Source organism: Thalassophryne amazonica, chromosome 4 (assembly GCF_902500255.1).
Source record: "Thalassophryne amazonica chromosome 4, fThaAma1.1, whole genome shotgun sequence".
In the NCBI taxonomy this organism is placed as follows: Eukaryota; Metazoa; Chordata; class Actinopteri; order Batrachoidiformes; family Batrachoididae; genus Thalassophryne; species Thalassophryne amazonica.
In genome coordinates, this window is record NC_047106.1 from 102,241,335 (window position 1) to 102,265,234 (window position 23,900).

Below are 23,900 nucleotides of genomic sequence, written 5' to 3' on the forward strand. Positions count from 1 at the left end.
CGACCTGACTCCAGTTCGTCGTCGTAACCGAGTTGAGTGGGCAAATGCTCACATTCACTGGTGTTTGGCACGTTGGAGAGGTGTTCTCTTCACGGATGAATCCCGGTTGACACTGTCCAGGGCAGATGGCAGACAGCGTGTGTGGCATCATGTGGGTGAGCGGTTTTCTGATGTCAATGTTGTGGATCGAGTGGCCCATGGTGGCGGTGGGGTTATGGTATGGGCAGGCGTCTGTTATAGACGAAGAACACAGGTGCATTTTATTGATGGCATTTTGAATGCACAGAGATACCGTGATGAGATCCTGAGGCCCATTGTTGTGCCATACATCCAAGAACATCACCTCATGTTGCAGCAGGATAATGCACGGCCCCATGTTGCAAGGATCTGTACACAATTCTTGGAAGATGAAAATGTCCCAGTTCTTGCATGGCCGGCATACTCACCGGACATGTCACTCATTGAGCATGTTTGGGATGCTCTGGACCGGCGTATACGACAGCGTGTACCAGTTCCTGCCAATATCCAGCAACTTCGCACAGCCATTGAAGAGGAGTGGACCAACATTCCACAGGCCACAATTGACAACCTGATCAACTCTATGCGAAGGAGATGTGTTGCACTGCATGAGGCAAATGGTGGTCACACCAGATACTGACGGGTATCCCCCCCCAATAAAACAAAACTGCACCTTTCAGAGTGGCCTTTTATTGTGGACAGTCTAAGGCACACCTGTGCACTAATCATGGTGTCTAATCAGCATCTTGATATGGCACACCTGTGAGGTGGGATGGATTATCTCAGCAAAGGAGAAGTGCTCACTATCACAGATTTCGACTGGTTTGTGAACAATATTTGAGGGAAATGGTGATATTGTGTATGTGGAAAAAGTTTTAGATCTTTAAGTTCATCTCATACAAAATGGGAGCAAAACCAGAAGTGTTGCATTTATATTTTTGTTGAGTGAGTAGAGAGGGTGTCTGTCTCCCTGATCCAAATTGGGAGCTGGTTCCACAGGAGAGGAGCCTGAAAGCTGAAGGCTCTGCCTCCCATTCTACTCTTACAAACCGTAGGAACTACAAGTAAGCCTGCAGTCTGAGAGCGAAGTGCTCTATTGGGGTGATATGGTACTAAGAGGTCCCTAAGATAAGATGGGACCTGATTATTCAAAACCTTATAAGTAAGAAGATGAATTTTAAATTCTATTCTAGAATTAATTAATTAATTTTTAGAGATATTGCGCAAATGTAAAAAAAGCAGTCCTACATATTTGCTTAATATGCGCATTGAAGGACATATCCTGATCAATAATGACTCCAAGATTTCTCACAGTATTACTAGAGGTCAGGGTAATGCCATCCAGAGTAAGGATCTGGTTAGATACCATGTTTCTAAGATTTCTGGGGCCAAGTACAATAACTTCAGTTTTATCTGAATTTAAAAGCAGGAAATTAGAGGTCATCCATGTCTTTATGTCTGTAAGACATTCTGCAGTTTAACTAATTGGTATGTGTCCTGTGGCTTCATGGATAGATAAAGCTGGGTATCATCTGCGTAACAATGAAAATTTAAGCAATGCTTTCTAATAATACTGCCTAAGGGAAGCATGTATAAAATGAATAAAATTGGTCCTAGCACAGAACCTTGTGAACTCCATAATTAACCTTAGTCTGTGAAGAAGACTCCCCATTTACATGAACAAATTGTAATCTATTAGATAAATATGATTCAAACCACCGCAGCGCAGTGCCTTTAATACCTATGGCATGCTTTAATCTCTGTAATAAAATTTTATGGTCAACAGTATCAAAAGCAGCACTGAGGTCTAACAGGACGAGCACAGAGATGAGTCCACTATCTGAGGCCATAAGAAGATCATTTGTAACCTTCACTGATGCTGTTTCTGTACTATGATGAATTCTAAAACCTGACTGAAACTCTTCAAATAGACCATTCCTCTGCAGATGATCAGTTAGCTGTTTTACAACTACCCTTTCAAGAATTTCTGAGAGAAAAGGAAGGTTGGAGATTGGCCTATAATTAGCTAAGATAGCTGGGTCAAGTGATGGCTTTTTAAGTAATGGTTTAATTACTGCCACCTTAAAAGCCTGTGGTACATAGCCAACTAATAAAGATAGATTGATCAGATTGGGATTACCAGCGTTTTTACACTACTCCTCTATCTACCAAGCACTGCCAAATGGCAGCACTGGGGTACTTTACATCTCATTAGGCCACATTTTGTTATGTACATGGGGGCCATTAGATCAGAATGTGCAAGTGCTGGAAAGCCAGCTCACAACACATACTCACTCTGTTGACTGAGAGACGCATGACATGGGGAACAAACTGGTACCATTTTTTTTTAAAGTTCTGAGCAACCAATAATGTAATGCTTTAATCTTTTCTATTTATCTATTTATCTTTTATGGTTACTTGATGTCATCAATAAAGCCTGAGTACAAAAATTATAAAGTGGTCAGAATTCTAATTCCACCCCCACCCCCCCAACCCCTTCCTGAGGATGTCATCATGAAAGCCTGAGTACAACAATTAGAAAGTGGTCAGAATTCTAATCCACCCTTCCATCCTGATGATGTCATCAAGAAAGCCTGAGTACAAAAAGTATAAATGGTCAATTCTAATTCCACCCCACTCAAACTATAATATGTAGCCCTAAAAACTATATTCTGAATCCTCATGACATGGGAAACAAGCTGGTACAATTTTTTTTAAGTCGATCTGAAAATTACCCCAAAATAGCCTTTTATGTAAGAAATAGCCTTTTATGTAAGACCATACAGTGTTGTACCATGTGGTTTCTCAACTGTTCAGCACCCGACTGTCCTGCACAACCCAGTTTGCCTTCCTGTCTGAATACATTCAACCAAATAAGTTATTTGATTCAACATAACATTATATTGAATCTGCAAAATATAATTACCTTTGGTGTACAACCCAGTACAGTTTGAAGATTTGCTGTCTGAAAACTTTGCATTTTCACCATTTATGACAAGACAGAAAAAGCTGGCAAGATACATAAAGGTTAACGGTAAGACATCTTTTACTTCCTAAAGACACAATTAAGGGCAACTAATAATTGAATGCCTTAATCTATTCTCTTTATCTATTTATCTATTACAGAATTCAGCTTTAATCATTACTGCTAGACATAATCTATAGATCTATTACAGAATTCAGCTTTAATCATTATTGCTGGAAATCTTAGACAAAAAGAACATTCACTTTAATTCTTTATGGTTACTGGACTAATGTTTTAATCTTTTCTCTTTATCTATTTATCTGTTACAGAATTTTGCTTTAATAATTACTGCTAGAAATCTTAGACAAAAAGAACTTTCAGTTTAATTATTTATGGTTACTGGGCAACCAATAATTTAATGCTTTAATCTATTCTCTATCTATTTATCTTGTATGGTTACTGGGCAACCTGGCACTCTTGATGACCAGGTCACACTGCCCTTTGGTCACACTGTTCATGTCATATGTGAGTTGGTGGCCAAAGTCTTTCCAAACCTCCACCGTAACTACCAGAACCACAACTGGCTGAGTGAGCATGCTATCCTTGCTCCAAAGAACTTGGCAGTGGATGACATCAATGCTAAGCTTCTGGCCCAGCTTCCAGGACAGGCCTCCAGCTGCATGTCAATTGACATAGTGCCCAATCCGGATGAGGTGGTTAACTACCCAGTTGAATTCCTTAACAGTCTGGCACCAGCAGGCCTCCCACCACACAGCTTGGTGCTCAAAGTTGGTGCCCCAGTCATGCTCCTGTGGAATCTCAACCCACCCAAGCTCTGCAATGGAATGTGACTCACAATTAAGAAGTTGATGCCAAGAGTCCTGGAGGCCACAGTAATGACAGGCAAGGCCAAGGGAGAAGATGTCTTTATACCAAGGATTCCACTTATCCCATCAGACATGCCATTTGAGTCTGCAGTTCCCAGTCAAACCCAGCTTTGCAATGTCCATCAGCAAGGCTTGGGGACAGTCCTTTAAGGTGGTTGGACTGAATCTGGCAGAGCCTGTGTTCTGCCACGGGCAGTTGTATATCGGCTGCTCCAGGGTTGGTAACAGAACAGCTGTACATCCACTCACCAGGTGGCACGACAAGGAACAATGTCTATCAAGAGGCTCTTCAAAACTAATGCTTAGAAAACACTAAGTGAATTTCATGAAAAAATGTTTCTCCATTCTAATATTTACATTTGCTGTTTAAAGCATTTTATGTTTGTAAAATTGCAAAACAGTGAAATACACCACTACCTCAATTTTGATTCATTGATATTTACATTTACCGTTACCTATCTTTTGTGTGTAATTTTGTTATAAATGTGATTGCAAAACAAAGTCTGCAGGAAGGACTTCAAATGTTTGTCTTTTAACCAAGTATTTCTGCTTAATTTGGGGAGTCTACCTCTTATAGTTCTGCTGGACAAACTTTAGCCCATTAAATATTACATTTGTAAGACATCAGCATTACAAAAACAAATGTTGGGCAATTGTTTTGATTAAAATGATTGGCATGATTGTTTTTTTTTTTGTTGTTGTTTGTTTGTTTGTTTTGTTTTGTTTTTTTTTTGTCTAAGAATTCTGGCAATAATGATTAAAGCTGAATTCTATAATAGATAAAGAAAATAGATGAAAGCATTAAATTACTGGTTGCCCAGTAACCACAAAGAATTAAAGTGAATGTTCTTTTTGTCTAAGATTTCTATCAATAATGATTAAAGAGGAATTCTGTAATAGATATATAAATAAAGAGAACAGATTTGTCTACGATTTCTAGCAATTAAATTACTGGTTGCCCAGCAACCATAAAGAATTAAAGTGAAAGTTATCTTTGTCTAAGATTTCTGGCAATAATGAATAAAGCTGAATTCTATAACAGATAAATCAATAGAGAATCAATTAAACCATTAAATTATTGGTTGCCTGGTAACCATAAAGAATTTAAGTTTAAGTTCTTTTTGTCTAAGATTTCTAGCAAAAATGATTGAAGCTGAATTCTGTATTAGATAACAAGAATAGATTTGTCTAAGATTTCTAGCAATTAAATTATTGGTTGCCCAGTAACCATAAAGAATTAAAGTGAAAGTTATTTTTGTCTAAGATTTCTGGCAATAATGATTAAAGCTGAATTATGTAATAAGTAACTAGATAAAGAGAATAGATTTGTCTATGATGTCTGGCAGTAATGATTAAAGCAGTGGGTACACCTGCTAGTAATTAAATAAAAATAACCATAATCATAATAATGACAATAACATTGTGTATATGATAACAACAACATAAATAATTTATAAACACATTAAGACATAATTATCAGGAAATAGATGGGTTGAGTTCCTCTTCAAAAAACTGTTGTCTAAGGTTCTAAAAATATTCTGGACTCAGACGTCATTCCTACTCATTAATTTATTACCACACTTGAAAAATGTCAGCTACCTATTTTATAAACACTACCCAAGCTACAGCCCGTGGATCCCCACAGGCAACATGCTAGTTTAAGTTTAATGCTCCTGTTCAGCGCAAACCCCAATTGCACGTGCGGCTGGCCAAGTCCTGTTGGCCAGCCGGATTTATTGTTTATTTATTTATTATTCCAAGGATAATAAATGGCTTCTGGCTTCATTGTTTTATTTAATTTTTTATCTGAGCACTTCCAAAGAATCATGGTGCCTGTGTGTCTTGTCCTGAGACAGCAGAGACATGTCACCTGATGGAACTCAGTTTTATGCATTATGCAGCTTTGAATGCACAGTCAAGCTGTACGGCTCCTCCCCAGGTCTGTCCTTGTTTGACACCACAGCACTACAAAGTTTTGGATACTCATGCCACAGCACTGTTTTCAATGAGAAAATATCATCGTTCATTATGATGTTGAATGTGTTTCACCTCGAGTTCAGAGTACATCCCTCATGGGATGCAGATGGGAGTAGAGGAGGCTCCACCTGCTGACTCTGTAGTGCAAATGAGAGATGCTCAGTAAGATAGCAGCAGGGCAATGACAGGGACAAATAGCCTTCCAGACCACAAGAGTTTATATCCCATTTCTCTGCAGTGCAATATGAAGAAGTATATACTTACAGTTTAGACATTTTTCAATAGCAATACAAGTGTGCTGGAACACATACATATGTTTCTATGCATGAGGCAGTATATTTGCTTTACTTTTTTTGGTTATGCATTATCAAAGTACAGCTTCCGTCTTGTTGTCATCAATATGTGGTCTGTCCATAAATTAACGGTCCTTTTTATTTTTTTTTAAAACTATATGGATTTCATTCATATGTTTTTACGTCAGACATGCTTGAACCCTCGTGCGCATGCGTGAGTTTTTCCACGCCTGTCGGTGACGTCATTCGCCTGTGAGCACGCCTTGTGGAAGGAGTGGTCCCGCCCCCTCATCAGATTTTCATTGTCTGGAAATGGCGGAATGAAAAGGACTTTTTTTCCATCAGAATTTTTTCAGAAGCTGTTAGAGACAGGCACCTAGAAACCATTCGAAAAATTTATCTGGCTTTCAGTGAAAATTTGACGGGCTTCACAGAGAATAAGGACTTTAACTACAGCTTTAAGGACCCCTTTAAGGACGGTCGGTGCGCCGCGCTGTGAGCTGCGACGTCGCGGCACAAACCACTGGATCATTTCTAAGCTGATGGCTCTGTGGATATGAGACCGTCGTGTGCTCTTTCTCTGGTTATCACAAGACCTGGACATCAGCCATTTTCTGGCAGATTTCACTTTTAACAAGAGATTTTGTCATGGAAAGCCGCGTGGAGGCTTCGCGCATCATGACCGATTCGCTGATGAAGCGAGACAAAGGAACACCTCCGTTTCGGAGTGTTAGAGGACAAGTTGGGACATGTCCAGCTCTCCACAAGTTCTTTTATACTCACTCGACTGGTAAGCACTGAAAGCCGAGATAGACTGTATTGTGTACTGAGCCGTCATTTCCAGCTGTCAGTGAGCGGCTGTCCAGTCCCCATGTGATCTTGTCTGTACATAAATATCAGCATGTCATGCAAGTGTGACCCCTCCCACACACCACTTGTGTTGCTGGGGGGGGACAAACACGTAGGCCATGTGTTGCAGGGAGGAGTGCAATGCACACGCATGCCACATGTGTTGGGAGGGTGGGGGCGCGATACACACACCATGTGTTAAGAGGGGAGCCGACACTGGCACTCCACGTGTGTGTGTGTGTGTGTGGGGGGGGGTTAGCACAGTCACACCAATGTGTGTTGCTTGGCAATGCCACACTTGTGGGGCACTGCTCGTGCTGGGAGCGTGAATAGCCACGCCTTTTCCAAGTGTCCAGCAAGTGGTGTTGGATGTTCGTGTGTGGCACCTGGAATTTGGCTGACACCTGCTGAGTGGGGGATCGAATGGGCACTCGCAGGGCACTCGCTATCTTTCGGATATTGCAGAATATTTGCTAAGCAGGGATGAGAAATCGCTACTCCGCCGGCTTCATAATGACGACAATGATGGTGAGTCTCACATACGAGGTCTGTTAGAAAAGTAACAGACCTTTTTATTTTTTGCAATAACCTTATGGATTTGAATCACATGCGATTGCATCAGCCAAGCTTGAACCTTCGTGTGCATGCATGAGTTTTTTCATGCCTGTCGGTTGCGTCATTCGCCTGTGAGCACGCCTTGTGGGAGGAGTGGTCCAGCCCCCTCGGCGGATTTTCATTGTCAGGAAAATGGCGGAGCGACTGCCGCTTTGTTAAATCAAAATTTTTTCAGAAACTGTGAGAGACAGCCAGGTGGAAACGATTTGGAAAATTCAGATGGCTTTTGGTGAAGATCTTATGGGGATCACACAGATTAAGGACCATTACAACCGGATTAAAGACGGCGCACAATGGCGGATGGCACACCGCGCTCCGAGCGGTGATCGACAGGCTGAAATGACCAGATCATTTCCAAAGTGAAGGCTGTGTTGATCCGGGACATCATCTGACTACCAGAGAAATGGCAAGAGAGGTGCACATAGCACTTTTCCTGCACATTCCACTGTTAAAGGAGATTTTGTAATGAAAGACGTGTGGCGGAATTCGCGCGTCAGGACGGAGCCACTCATGGCGCCTCCGTGTTGGAAGCCTCACCGGACATGCCCAGCTCTTCCACCATTCGGAATATTCAGACGGCTTTGGGTGGCTTTTCAGTCGAGTGAGTATCCGAGAAATTGTCGAAGAGCTGAGCATGTCAGGGCATGTCCTGTGAGACCAACACGGAGGTGCTTTCATTCTGCACCATTAGCGGCTCCGTGGCTAATTCCTCCGCTCCTTCGCTGCTCGGAGCACGGCGCGCCATCCGCCATTGTGCGCCGTCTTTAATCCGGTTGTAATGGTCCTTAATCTGTGTGATCCCCATAAGATCTTCACCGAAAGCCATCTGAATTTTCCGAATGGTGTCCACCTGGCTGTCTCTCACAGTTTCTGGAAAAATTTGATGCACCGCTGCTCCAGCCGTTCAGACATTTCCCTCACAATGAAAATCCGACGAGGGGGGTGGACCACTGCTCACTCAAAGCGTGCTCACAGGCGAATGACGCAACCGACAGACATGAAAAAACTCACGCATACGCACAAAGGTTCAAGCTTGGCTGATGCAAGCACACCTGATTCAAATCCATAAGGTTGTTGCAAAAACTAAAAAGGTCCGTTACTTTCCTAACAGACCTTGTATAACCTCTTTGGTGTCACATTTGTTTTAATAAGTTGACAGACACACAATGATATGTGCATGCATGCAGTTTGTTTATAGAACATGTCAATTTTACAATATTACGCACCACGTCATTCATGGCGCGACATTACAGTCATAAGCAGATGCACGAAAACGGCGTCATCAGCCACATTATAATTCGGCACAGTTTCAGGATATTGACAAAATAAATGTGTGCAAGAAACTTACAATTTTAGTCTGTCTTTTACGTCCGTCTGGATCTTTCTTTAATGTGGGGAAATTGTGTAGAATGAATGGACGTTTACAACCACATTTCTTCTTCATTCCGTCTTTGTGTGGACTCAACGAAGCTTTGCAATCGTGTGTTTTCAGCCAACTTTCAAGCCTATAAATTCTGTTTGAGCATTTGAAAACAGCACAATGCGCACCTGTCATTATTGTATGCATCGCTTAAGGCTTAACCCCTGTGAAAATGTTTTTTAAAAAAATGAACATTTGTGGTTATGTCTGTTTTTCATATTAAGTTCATAATTTTCAGCCACTGATGTTGAAGTAATTCAGAAGTATTCAGATTACAGTGTAAGTAATCCAAAAGTATTCCAATGGTTTTGCATTTTGTATTCAGTAACTAAAAATATATGGAAGTATTCAGACCCAACTCCAATTATATCCTTCGGAAAACTCCTGTAGGGCTCTATGCATTTTTTTTGTTTATGTGGCACAGCCCCCACTGGCAAACTATAATGTGGAAGAGACCAGTGGTGGGCACAGATAACCAAAAAATGAACTTTGATAACAGATAATCAGATAACTGAAAAGTTATCTTCAATGAAGATAGAACAATAAACCACCCATAAATGTTTCAGAAGTTACAGATAACCAATAAATTCCAAGATTATCTCTGACACATTTACAACTACGAGTAAACCAAATTTAATAGGTTCTAATAATACTAAAAACAGCAACAGACCTAAACAATAACACCACACTTTTCTTTCAACAGTCTGCCCTTGCTGGAAGCTTTTGTTTACTACACTGCTCTCAGCACAAAGGCACTCTGAGAGCAGCCATAAAGCCAGTTCTCTATCAATTACAATGCGCCGGTCAGGCGGAGGTCTTTAAAAATAAAGTCATATTGAGTTATGGTTTTGATTTATAAATAACATTAATACCGATAGAATAACTCCATTAATGTCAATTCTGTCATTTGTACAAAGTTAAAATATAACATATATCTTTTAATGTTGAATAATGCACTAATTCTGAGGTTTTGTAACAAAGAGACAGATCGCAAAGGATTCTGGGTAAAAGTGCCTCTGCTAAACACTGATTGGTTCAGTCATTCATTATGTCCTGCATCGTGTAGTGCTCATGGAGTATCAAACTGCGGTCAACATATGATGACCACCTCCTGATCGCCAATCGTATGGTCGAATGAGAATCAAACCTGTTTGATATATTATTGTGGTCGGCCGTCGTGAGGGTTTCCTGCTGCTGAAGCTACAAGCATCCAACCGTTCGCACTGTGCCTGCCTGTGCAAACACTGCAGTGCTGTCTTGTAATAATGTTATTATTATTATTATTATTATTATTATTATTATTATTATTTTGCAGTTGTTTTGTTTTTAAACTTAATTTGTAAAAAAAAGCCATTTGCAAAGCCAAAAAGTTGATTTGACAATCATCTGACATAACCAGGGTCAAAATAAATAGAACACTGCCATCTACTGGTTCCCAGACGCTGCCATGAACACTACTGGCCAGTAGATGCTAGATGGCAGTAGAGGCCTTCAAAACAAAATTCTGGATAATCCCTGTCTGCTCACATTTAAAATGCGTGGAATTTAACAAACGCAAATAAAAAAACCAACGTCTATAAACGCAGAGAATATATTCAAGAGAGTTTTAGGCACTAGAGTTTAATGCTGTTGTCCGTGGAGCCTGAACAGAGTGTCTGAAATGCATTTGTCCTCTCGTGACGTACTGAGATTACATCATCCTACCCAAAATGCACTGCGGGGCACAGCATGTGCTCGCAAAACCTTAAAAATGATCACATTACTTTAAAACTAAAACATATATCTGATATTTTTACATTATAAAACTTCAGACATGACAGTAATTTTAAATAACTTGTCCAAAATTAGTTTGGTTAAAATTTGAACCATAAGTTAAAAATGTATGCCTCTGAATGACTTAGGTCATATTGCCAGTATATCGGTATGATTATAAAGCAAATGTCTTTCTGTTTTTTTGTTTTTCCTTTTGGGGCTGGTTCTCTTTTGTATGCAGAGGATTGAGAGGCTTTTCATACAAGCAGCTCTCTTCTGTTTACAGAGAGTATAATTGTGCGTCTGTTACAAAACTTGTAACAGGTGGCTGCTGAACTAATTTTAAAAATGCTTGTCGCTGTTCAGCTTTGTTTATCAGTTTAAGAGTTATCGGACAAAAATTAATTGGAAGATAATTGGTCTGATAATAGTTTTTAAAATTATCTAAAAAGATAATCCGATACTGAAAACATTATCTTCGATAATTATCTGTTATTGGATTATGGGAAGTGTGCCCACCACTGGAAGAGACATACAACTGTCAGTGTACATTGAGTAGGCTTCAGTCAGAATAACATAAAGGTTTAGCCAGAAAACACTTTAGCAAGGAAATATTCAGCCATATTCCAATTTTCACCTCCCTCCTGTCAACAAAGAACTTTTACAAAAAAAAACAAAAAAAAAAAAACACTTGAAAACAGAAGTATGGAGAAATCAATTGCACACGACTTAGCTGGACTATTTTTCTCAAACCAGAACCTTTCGTGCACACTGCTGACAATTTACATAAAGATTAAGGGGTTTTAATAAAAGAAAGCTTCAAGCTTATCCTTCAGGAGGAATGAGTTCATGTCATGGTCTAAAGTAGCACTGCTCATGCTCCTCACACTTACACCTGCACACGTAGACTGCTTTTGGCCTATTGATGTGGTAGGGATGCTCTTACTCTTTGCAGTTGTGCTCAGGATTGCTGACATGCTTGCAGCCCCTGGGGCAGCAGTGCTGGAAGGATTACAGTACCCAGTAGCCTGTGAACATACTTGATCCCTGCTGGGGAAATGCACGCCTGGCCAGCTTTGGTTGCCCTGTAAGCAGCTTCATCTCCTGCTGCCTAAACATCAAGGCAAGAGACACCAATGACAACACTGACTCTCACATGTCATTGTGTATACATTTTTGACAAATGCTTTGTAGCCCGTATGTTCTGCCTAACATATGCGCACTGAGCCTCCGTTGGAGAGTGAAATAACTTATCTTTTACATGTGATACAGCAGGAAGAGCTGACCCAACGCAAGATACCAGAACTATGACTACACACTGCATTCTGTAACTGCTGGGAGCCCTATCTTATATCTGGCTCAGAGCAGTGCACACCAAAACACATGCATCATTGCTCATTTCCATCTGATGCAATTGACATTTTCAGGCTCAGTATCCATAGTGTTTAAACAGGAAATGTACTTGCACTTGTCTGTGTGTCCATGGGTTTGCTGGTCTTCAAATGAGGTGTGGTCAGCCTCTATGCTGGTGCCTTTCTGTTGTGAGTCAGCAGAAGGCATTTGCACCACACACTGACAAATCTGTCAAATATGGTTCTCACTCAATCTCCAACAAACCTGAACTGAAAACAAAAGTTTAAAATTCATTCATTCATTTTCTGCCACTTAGGCCCAATTTAAAAAAAAAAAATCAGCTCATCATCCCCACCCGCATGTTGAAATCGGCCCACGTTATTTATTTATTTTTTTTGCCAAATTTCACTGACGGTGTTCTGTCAAGATGAGCTCCCACACATCTGGAACTATTCAGATAAAATATATCGTGTATAAAATTTTGATCTTGCAGTCAGTTAGCAACAAGGCAAGTTTTAAAAGACAATTCAAGTCAATTTTATTTAGTCAGCTAAGGGAAGAGGATCACGCCGCCCTTTTATTTATTTATTTTTTAATGTGATTTCTGGTCCAAAAAACTAGCTTATCTTCTAGTCCACTTTCTTGTCCAAAATGTGGTGCTAAATTTGTTGTCGTCTACACATTTACAGGGATACTGTTATGTGTCGGACGCAGCTCGGAGAACCGACCAGCGTTTGAAGGACCCAGTATGAAATAAGCAGAGCACGGTACAAAGGCTAACTGAATTTAATACATAACAGTGATAATACAAAAAGGTGCGGTCTGGCGTGGCGCGCTCCCAGCAGCGCTAACGGTCCGGAGCCAGAAGCTGTTTCGGACCCAAGGACCCCGCCGACACCCCCCAGGTGGCCGCAACAACCGAGTCTGTGAAAGAAGGAACCATTATGTGAGTCCACACTCTACACACAGAACACTTAAAGGTGTACAAACAGCAAACACTTCCTGGCTTGATTGCTGATCAGCTTCCAACCTGCGGGCATGGAACATCCAGTTCACAAAACTCCACCGCAGTGGAAGCTGATACATGACTAACAAACAGCTCAATACAATAAGGTGTGAGGGACACCACATTTACTGACTGTATAACTGTTAGTCACAAAATCTAACGTACCTCAGGAAGTGTGCTGACGAGCGTGAGACCTCACCCCCTCCTCTTTCACAGACTGTGCATCAAACCTGGACGTTTCTCAGCATCCGCTGCTGATGAGATGGCTCCCGAGACGACGATCTCACCCGTCTGGTCACAAGGTCGAGTCTCTGGCAAATACACACTGTGCACTCCAGTCTTAAATGCCAACATGCTCCAATCCATCCAGATGCACCTCAGCGGTGAGTCCTGACGAGTCGCAGGTGATCAGGGTGAGGTCCTGACAGCCTCAGCAACACAGCCACTCAGTCCCAAATGCACGCCACCTGGGAGGAAAACAAACAGACAAACAAACCGGCAGCCAGGCCCCCCCCAGCCATATAACAGTTACAATTGCTATTTGTTTTAATTTATTGTGATCTTATTGTTCTCTGTTCAATTTGTAGTTATTATATTTTATTGGTATCCCAGTGTAAATTCTGTGTGTATCCACCTAAGACCCGGAGGTTCTCATGAAACAAAACTTAGTATTATGGTCGAGACAACCAAAAATGTCGTCCACATATGCAGATGCCAGGCCCTAGGAGGGTATACACACACATACACACACACACACATACACATACACTCAACAAAAATATAACGCAAACACTTTGGTTTTGCTCCCATTTTGTATGAGATGAACTCAAAGATCTAAAACTTTTTCCACATACACAATATCACCATTTCCCTCAAATATTGTTCACAAACCAGTCTAAATCTGTGATAGTGAGCACTTCTCCTTTGCTGAGATAATCCATCCCACCTCACAGGTGTGCCATATCAAGATGCTGATTAGACACCATGATTGGTGCACAAGTGTGCCTTAGACTGCCCACAATAAAGGGCCACTCTGAAAGGTGCAGTTTTGTTTTATTGGCGGGGGATACCAGTCAGTATCTGGTGTGACCACCATTTGCCTCATGCAGTGCAACACATCTCCTTTGCATAGAGTTGATCAGGTTGTCAATTGTGGCCTGTGGAATGTTGGTCCACTCCTCTTCAATGGCTGTGCGAAGTTGCTGGATATTGGCAGGAACTGGTACACGCTGTCATATACGCCGGTCCAGAGTATCCCAAACATGCTCAATGGGTGACATGTCCGGTGAGTATGCCAGCCATGCAAGAACTGGGACATTTTCAGCTTCCAAGAATTGTGTACAGATCCTTGCAACATGGGGCCATGCATTGTCCTGCTGCAACATGAGGTGATGTTCTTGGATGTATGGCACAACAATGGGCCTCAGGATCTCGTCACGGTATCTCTGTGCATTCAAAATGCCATAAATAAAATGCACCTGTGTTCTTTGTCCGTAACAGATGCCTGCCCATACCATAACCCCACCGCCACCATGGGCCACTCGATCCACAACATTGACATCAGAAAACCGCTCACCCACACGACGCCACACACGCTGTCTGCCATCTGCCCTGAACAGTGTGAACCAGGATTCATCCGTGAAGAGAACACCTCTCCAACGTGCCAAACGCCAGTGAATGTGAGCATTTGCCCACTCAAGTCGGTTACGATGACGAACTGGAGTCAGGTCGAGACCCCGATGAGGACGACGAGCATGCAGATGAGCTTCCCTGAGACGGTTTCTGACAGTTTGTGCAGACATTCTTTGGTTATGCAAACCGATTGTTTCAGCAGCTGTCCGAGTGGCTGGTCTCAGACGATCTTTGAGGTGAACATGCTGGATGTGGAGGTCCTGGGCTGGTGTGGTTACACGTGGTCTGCGGTTGTGAGGCTGGTTGGATGTAATGCCAAATTCTCTGAAACACCTTTGGAGACGGCTTATGGTAGAGAAATGAACATTCAATACATGAGCAACAGCTCTGGTTGACATTCCTGCTGTCAGCATGCCAATTGCACGCTCCCTCAAATCTTGCGACATCTGTGGCATTGTGCTGTGTGATAAAACTGCACCTTTCAGAGTGGCCTTTTATTGTGGGCAGTCTAAGGCACACCTGTGCACTAATCATGGTGTCTAATCAACATCTTGGTATGGCACACCTGTGAGGTGGGATGGATTATCTCAGCAAAGGAGAAGTGCTCACTATCACAGATTTAGACTGGTTTGTGAACAATATTTGAGGGAAATGGTGATATTGTGTATATGCAAAAAGTTTTAGATCTTTGAGTTCATCTCATACAAAATGGGAGCAAAACCAAAAGTGTTGCGTTATATTTTTGTTGAGTATACATATATACACATATATATATATATATATATATATATATATATATATATATATATATATATATATATATATATATATATATATATATATTTATATATAGACATTATAATCTCATCAATTAATGTAAGTTGCAATACATTTATAGTTTATTTATATATAAATAAAATATGCATGTAATGCTACTTACATTAATTGATGAGATTATAATGTCTTTGCAATCCTTACATGTGTAATTGAGCTTCACATGGACCTCACATGGACCACAATGGAAAAATAAGCATCTGTGTATCATTGATATATTCACCTTTCTGTGTTTATATTGATTATTACAAAATTAACTAATTCTGTAAATACTGATGATTTTTGTTTACTTTAAATACTATTTTATCTGAGGGAACAAGGCTGTTGCTGATGTTGCCAGACTCAGAACTGCTCCATTCAGCATCCAAGAGTCAGCTGGGGGTCTCCTGTCACCTGCATCATCCTGTCAGCCGCTGTCTGGTAGAATGCCACCTGTGAGGCCTCACAGTTGATCCCGATATCCTGGATGTCTTCATGATGCAAGAACTCAGATGCTTCTCTAGCAATGTGCACACTTCTGAACTACAAATATTTCATGTCAATTTAACATTATACAAAAACAGCTGGGCTTGCTGTTGTTTCCACAATTTTGGCAGCTTGATATAACTGAAGGCAGGTGTCAGGTCTTCATGATGCATCTCATTTTCTTTGATTTGTGTGGACTGAAATAAATGATGCATATGAGGTCTGTCCAAAAAGTATCGTACCTTTTTATTTTTTGCAAAAACCATATGGATTTGAATCACGTGTGATTGCATCAGCCAAGCTTGAACCTTCGTGCGCATGCGTGAGTTTTTTCACGCCTGTCGGTTGCGTCATTCACCTGTCAGCAGGCTTTGAGTGAGTAGTGGTCCACCCCTCTCGTCGGATTTTTATTGCGATAAATGTCTGAACGATTTGGAGCTTTGCTGCAATCAAATTTTTCCAGAAACTGTGAGAGACCTCCAGGTGGACACCATTCGGAAACATTTAGATGGCTTTCATGACAATTTTACGGGGACTACACAGATTAAGGAGTGCTCCAGCCGGTTTAAAGACCACCCACAGCGTCTGAGAGCGCGGCGCGCATCCGAGCGCCGATCGACAGGCTCAAACCCCACTCAAACAACCAGATCATTTCCAACGTGAAGGCTTGTTGATCCGGGATGTCGTCTAACTTTCACAAAAAAAGGCAGAAGGCGTGGACATCAGCACTTTTTCCGGCACATTCTACTGTTACAGGAGTTTTTCATGGAAAGAGAAGCAGAGGATTGCGCCACCATGCCGCTCATGGCGCGGGACAAAACCACTTCCTCTTTCCATGACAAAAACTCCTGTAACAATGGAATGTGCCGTTCATTTCTAAACTGGACGCTGTCTTGATCCGGTATGGTCGTCTGACTAGCACAGGAATTGCGCAAGACGTGACATCAGCACTTTTCCGGCACATTGAGACAGAGCCGTATGGCGCAAAGCACCGCCGTGATGAAGCCTCACAGGACATGTTGGGGCATGTCCAGCTCATGCACAATTTCTCGGATACTCACACGACTGAAAAGCAACTGGAAGCCGTCTGAAAGCCACCTGAAAGCCGTCCTGTGAGACCAACACGGAGGTGGTTTTGTCCCGCTCCATGAGCAGCATGGTGGCGCAATCCTCCGCTTCTCTTTCGACGAGAGGGGTGGACCACGACTCACTCAAAGCCTGCTCACAGGCGAATGACGCAACCAACAGGTGTGAAAAAACTCACGCATGCGCATGAAGGTTCAAGCTTGGCTGATGCAATCACACATGATTCAAATCCATATGGTTTTTGCAAAAAATAAAAAGGTCCGATACTTTTTGGACAGACCTCGTATTTCATCGTATTGACTGTGTGATACCTCAGTGATATCGAAACAATTTACGACTAAAAATAAAATGTGAATTGTTCTTAACAATGAGTTTTGTTCTTCAGCAAAAGAACATGGTTCTTTTGGAACAATATCAAGATCTTCAAGATTGATGCCAGCCAATATTTCTTTGAAAGCCTCATCATGTGGCAAATGCTCCAAGTGTTATTACGTCAAAGGAATACTATGAGTATTTTTACAGTATTTGATATTTATTGATTGACAATTTTATTATGGTGTTTGATTACTTTTACTGTGCTATTTTTGAGATTTATACAGTTATATATATTAGTTTTACTATGATGCTGTTTTTAAAATGATGATGTGTGCTTTTATTTATTTTTATACATGTCTTATGAATAATTAATTATTGTTGCCCGTGATTTTTCACCACAGTTGCTGACAGTCTGCGTGCTCTTACCAATAATATTATAACGTTATGTAAAATGTAAATAAAAACAGAATACGATGATTTGCAAATCCTCTTCAACCTATATTCAACTGAATACGCAATAAAGACAAGATATTTAATGTTCAAACTGATAAACGTTAATGTTTTTGTGCAAATATTTGCTAATTTTGAAATGGATGCCTGGAACAAGTTTCAAAAAAAGCTGGGACAGTGGTATGTTTACTACTGTGTTGCATCACCTTCCCTTCTAACAACACTCAATAAGTGGGAACTGAGGACAGTCATGATTGGGTATAAAAGGAGCATCCCCAAAAATCTCAGCCGTTCACGAGCAATTGTGAACAACTGCATGAAAAAAATAGTCCAACAGTTTAAGAACAATGTTTCTCAATCTTCAGTTGCAAGGAATTTAGGGATTCCATCATCGACAGTCCATAATATAATCAGAAAATCCAGAGAATCTGGAGAACTTTCTACACGTAAGCGGCAAGGCCAAAAACCAACACTGAATGCCTGTGACCTTCGATCCCCCAGGCAGCACTGCATTAAAAACGACATCATTGTGTAAAGGATCTTACCGCATGGGCTCAGGAATATGTCAGAAACCATTGTCAGTTAACACAGTTCATCGCTACGTCTACAAGTGCAAGTTAAAACTCTACCATGCAAAGTGAAAGCCATACATTAGTTTAGTTTAGTTTATTCCAAGCCAGCAATATAAAAACAAAACAAAATATCATATACATCATATACAATATTCACACTTACAGCAGTAGCGAGGAGAAAAAAAAAAAAAAAAAACACAGCTTGGAAGGGAGTGGGATGAAGACAAGCTTATTTACTTCCACCCCAAATCAGTCCTTAATAAATTAGAAGGTTGCCGTCATACAGCTTCATAATAGAAAAGGAGAAAGAAAAAAAAAAACAGCAGAATAAGCGTACAGTACACATATGTGCACTCATATAAATATAAATATGCAAATATGCACATACATACATGCATGCACTATATATATTATATATATATATATATATATATATATATATATCTATATATATATATATATATATATTATATATATATATATATATACATATATATATATATATATAATTATACAGTTAATTGTAATTCAGTTTATATTTTTATATTTAATAACTATAATTCATTACCTAATTTCATATCTACAAAATATATAAGTATACCTATCTGTATGCATTTAATTCATAAAATAATATTACTTGCATGCATACACACATATATAATATAATAATGACTAATAATACCAATGATAATAATAGTTGTATAACACTGTAGATAATAATTAACACATGAGGCAGTATGGACAACAGACAGCACACAAAGGACAAAACAAACACTCCAGAGCCACGTACCATCATTTTAACTTATTATCATTAACTTTATATTATTATTATTATTATTTATTTATTTATTTAAATTGTTATTGTCATTATTAACTACCCCCCTAAAAGGAGCTCGGAGTTGAGCCGCTGCTCCTCCACGTCGAAAGGAGTTAGTTGAGGTGGCTCAGGCATCTTTTCCAGATGCCCCCTGGACGCCTCGCTGGAGAGGTGTTCCGGGCATGTCCCATTGGGAGGAGGCCCTGGGGAAGACCCAGGACATGCTGGAGGGACTACGTTTCTCAGCTGGCTTGGGAACACCTTGGGGTTCCCCCGGAGGAGCTGGGGGAGGTGGGTGTGGATCGGGAGGTCTGGGCGGCTTTGCTTGAGCTGCTGCCCCCGCGACCCGACTCCGGATAAAGCAGAAGAAAATGGATGGATGGATGGATTATGAACTATGTGTGGTGTGAAGTGCTTGTGTTGAGTGCATTAAAAACACAGGGCTTTTGTGAGGTCACATCCCGAGATACCCTGAGACGTCACTGCCCACTAGACTTGGTCAAGGTATGAGGTCGTTGCATTAATATGTCATGTTGCATTGATATGTCAGGGCTTACAATTGGATGGTCTCTCAAGGCTGAGACACTACCCAAAGTACCATTACTCTTAATTCCTGCAGAGTGTGGATGTCATAGATTGTTTGGTACTTGGTACAGGCAGAGTGACAGATGACAGACAAGACATACGTACACATGCTAATTATTAAACTACTATGTATTATATTCATATCATTATATTTGATTATATGATTAGTATCATATATATATTAGTCATACATTATACTATTTAATATCACATTTTTATACTATTACTATATTCTACTATATATATTCTTACTGTATTATGTTATACTGTCTTATATTATACTATATTATATTATACTTTCTTATATTATACTATAATATATTATATTGCACTCACCCCTCCCATCCCCTAGCAACACCCATATTGTGACCAAACCATTTCCTTATATTTTGATTTAAAGTGATGGATATTTGAACACTGCCTAAGTTGTAGCCCCAGTCGGTTCCAAAGTTTAACACCACACACAGACACACACAAACTTTTCCTCGTGGTCCTTACAGGATGGACCTTAAAATTACCACAGCCCCTCAGGTTATAACCTCCTTCTCTGGTTGTGAAGAGCGTTTGAACATTTGCAGGTAACATGCTTTTACTTGCTTTATATAGAAGTTGTGCTGTATAAAAATTAACTAAATCATAAAATTGTAACAATTTGGACTGCAAGAATAAATTATTAGTGTGATCATAACATCCTACTTCATGTATGACTCTCACTGCCCATTTCTAGAGGATCAATCAATCAATCAATCAATCAACTTTTTTATATAGCGCCAAATCACAACAAACAGTTGCCCCAAGGCGAGGGATTGTAGTGAACTTTTATAGTTGTTGCCCCAGATCTTGATACAATATTATAAGTAAGGCAACACTAATGAGCAATACAATAAATACAGTGAATTCTAATCCAAGAAATGCTTTGCTTTAATAATAACTGAGACACTTTTAGATACTTTGGATTGTATGTGTCTGATGTGTGGTTTCCAGCTCAATTTGCTGTCTATAATAACGCCTAAAAATTTTATTTCTGACACAGTATCTATATCAACACCGTCTATATTTATTTTTGGTTTAAGTCTTCCTTATAGTGTCCAAAGAACATGAATTTGGTTTTATTTAAATTTAGTGAACGTTTATTAATATCTATCCATAATTTTAATTTATATAATTCATTATTTATAGTAAGTATTAGGTCATGATAACTGTCACTAGAGTAGAATATATGCGTATCATCAGCAAAGAAAATTAATTTTAATAACTTTGAGACACCAAATATATCATTATATAGAGATTAAATAGAACCGGACCCAATACAGAACCTTGTGGGACTCCACATGCTATGTTCAAATATCCAGACTCAGATTTACCCATCTTCAAAAACTGTTGTCTTTCTGTTAGATAGCTTTGAATCCAACTCAAAGCCACTCCCCTAATGCCATATCTCTCCAGCTTTTTTACTAAAATTCCATGGTTGATAGTGTCAAAAGCTTTTTTTAAGTCAATGAAAATCCCAGCTGCGTATTTCTTTTTATCTAATTGATTTGTGATTTCCTCAACTGCTTTAATTATTGCCATTGATGTCGACCTTCCGGACCTAAAACCATATTGACTTTCATCAATTGTTGGTTCTCTATAAAATTCTGTAGTCTTTTATTGAAGAGTTTCTCTAATATTTTAGAAAACTGAGGGAGTAGAGAGACCGGTCTGTAGTTGGTGAAGATGTGTTTGTTTCGTTTTTATAGAGAGGTATTACTTTAGCTATTTTCATTTTGTTTGGAAATGTTCCTTTGGAATGATCAGTGGTGGGCACAGATAACCAAAAATTAACTTCAATAACAGATAATCAGATAACTGAAAAGTTATCTTCAATAAAGATAAAACAATAAACCACCCAAAAATGTATCAGAAGTTACAGATACCAATAAATTCCATATTACTTCAGACACATCTACAGCTAGTAGTAGAACAAATTTAATAGCTCATAATAATAAAAATAAAAACAGACCACAACGAGACCACACTTTTCTTTCAACATTCTGTCCCTGCTGGAAACTCTTGTTTACTACAGAGCTGCCAGCACAGAGACACTCAGAGAGCAATAACTCCATTAATGTCAATTATGTCATTTGTACAAAGTTAAATATAACATATATCTTTTAATGTTGAATAATGCACTAAGTCTGAGGTTTTGTAACAAACAGACAGATCGCAAAGGATTCTGGGTAAAAGTGCCTCTTTTTGGAGCGAGGCGGAGGGCTACAAATCCCTTCTTGGAGGGGTAGGAGGAGCTTACTGCTGTCTCTGAAAAAACAAACATGGCGCCAAAAGAGCTGCACAAATGAAGCGGCTTTCATTACAAATTACACTGTTTAGAAAGTTATAACTTGCCAAAAAACTTTACAGGCAGTTGTCTATGACAGCAGCGTGTCTGCTGCTGGATGCATGTTGCGTAGTTGTCGTTCTGAAGAATATCGTAACATCGCTCGCGCTGCATTATAATGCACATACACATGAACGCTACGATAAGACACTTTTATATCTCACAACGGAGAAAATCATGATAAAGGATAAGCATGTTAATTTGTAGTTCATAAATCTTGGATAATATCAATCCCTGCTGTTGGAAGGTCTGTAACATGTGTGTTTTGTAAACAAATGGAGCCCTGAACACACTCATCTAATAAGCTTTCAGGCAGAAAATGAAAAGTTTAATCAATGGGAATAAGTTGGAAAATATATACACACACATGTATATGTGTAACACATAATCTGACGTCCTAATAGACTGATATTATTTGTCAAGGAAATTTCTAAAGGAAATAAGGCTGGATGCAAAAAATGGGAGAATTTGAAAAAGAAATAAGGTTGTAATTCCATTAAAAAAGTGAAACTTGTATAATTTATACATTCATTGTGTTGTGGGGGGGGTGTGGCTGGATATGTTGGTGTTCTTTTCTTTTCTTTGCTCTCTGATTTATTGTCTGTGAAGAAGGTGCTGGCAGAAGAGTCCTTCACCCTCATCAACATTATGTGCAGCACCTGTGGATGGTGCTCACGTGCAGCCTTAAAGACTTTCAGCTGAAGCAGATAATGAGATGGCGTTCTGCATTTAAGCCATGTGTGATTCAAGCAGAATTGCCGGGAACTCGACCTTGTGATGTTCGTTTGTGAGACGCTGAGGACCGCGCCTGGGTTTGACACATCGTGCCTGTGAAGGAAGAAGGGTGAGGGACACATGCTGTCAGCACACATCAGAGGTGATTAATTGTTTGACTAATTGTTGATAGTAACTTGGTATTTGTTACGCAGTATATTTGAATGTGATGAGAATTGTGCAGCTCGGTTCTCACTGCCGAGGCGTGCGGACTGGTGATCCTCCACCTGTTGTGAGAAGCTGCTCATTTACATAAAGCAAAAAACAGACCTGAATGTTGCTGATACTGTGTGCCTTTTGAAGGATATTAGTTGTAGCTGCTGACTTACCTCACCTTTTCTATCCTTCACAGAGAGTCGGTTTGTCGTGTCCACCTGGGGGGTGTTTGGCGGTAAAAGTGAGTCCAGAAGCGCCGGGTCTTGATCCTTTTAGGCGCTGGAGAGCGTGCCAGCCTTCACTCCACCAGACTGACGCTGTTTTAGTTTGTACACGTTGTTATGCACCAAAGGGTGGAAGAAATAAATTGTTTTGTTATTGGAACCACTTTCTGGTTATTTTAGCGCTGGGTTCCGTCAGACGCAGGTCCGCTCCTCAACCCGCGTCGACACATAACACATTGCACACAAAAAAGCCGTTTGCAAAGCCAAAAAGTTGATTTGACAATCATCTGACATAACCGGGGTCAAAATAAATAGAACACTGCTATCTACTGGTTCCCACACGCTTAGTGAACACTACTGACCAGTAGATGGCAGTAGAGGCCTTGAAAACAAAATTCCAGATCCCAGCAGACAAATCCCTGTCTGCTACATTTAAAATGCGTGGAATTTAACAAACACAAATAAAACCAACATCTAT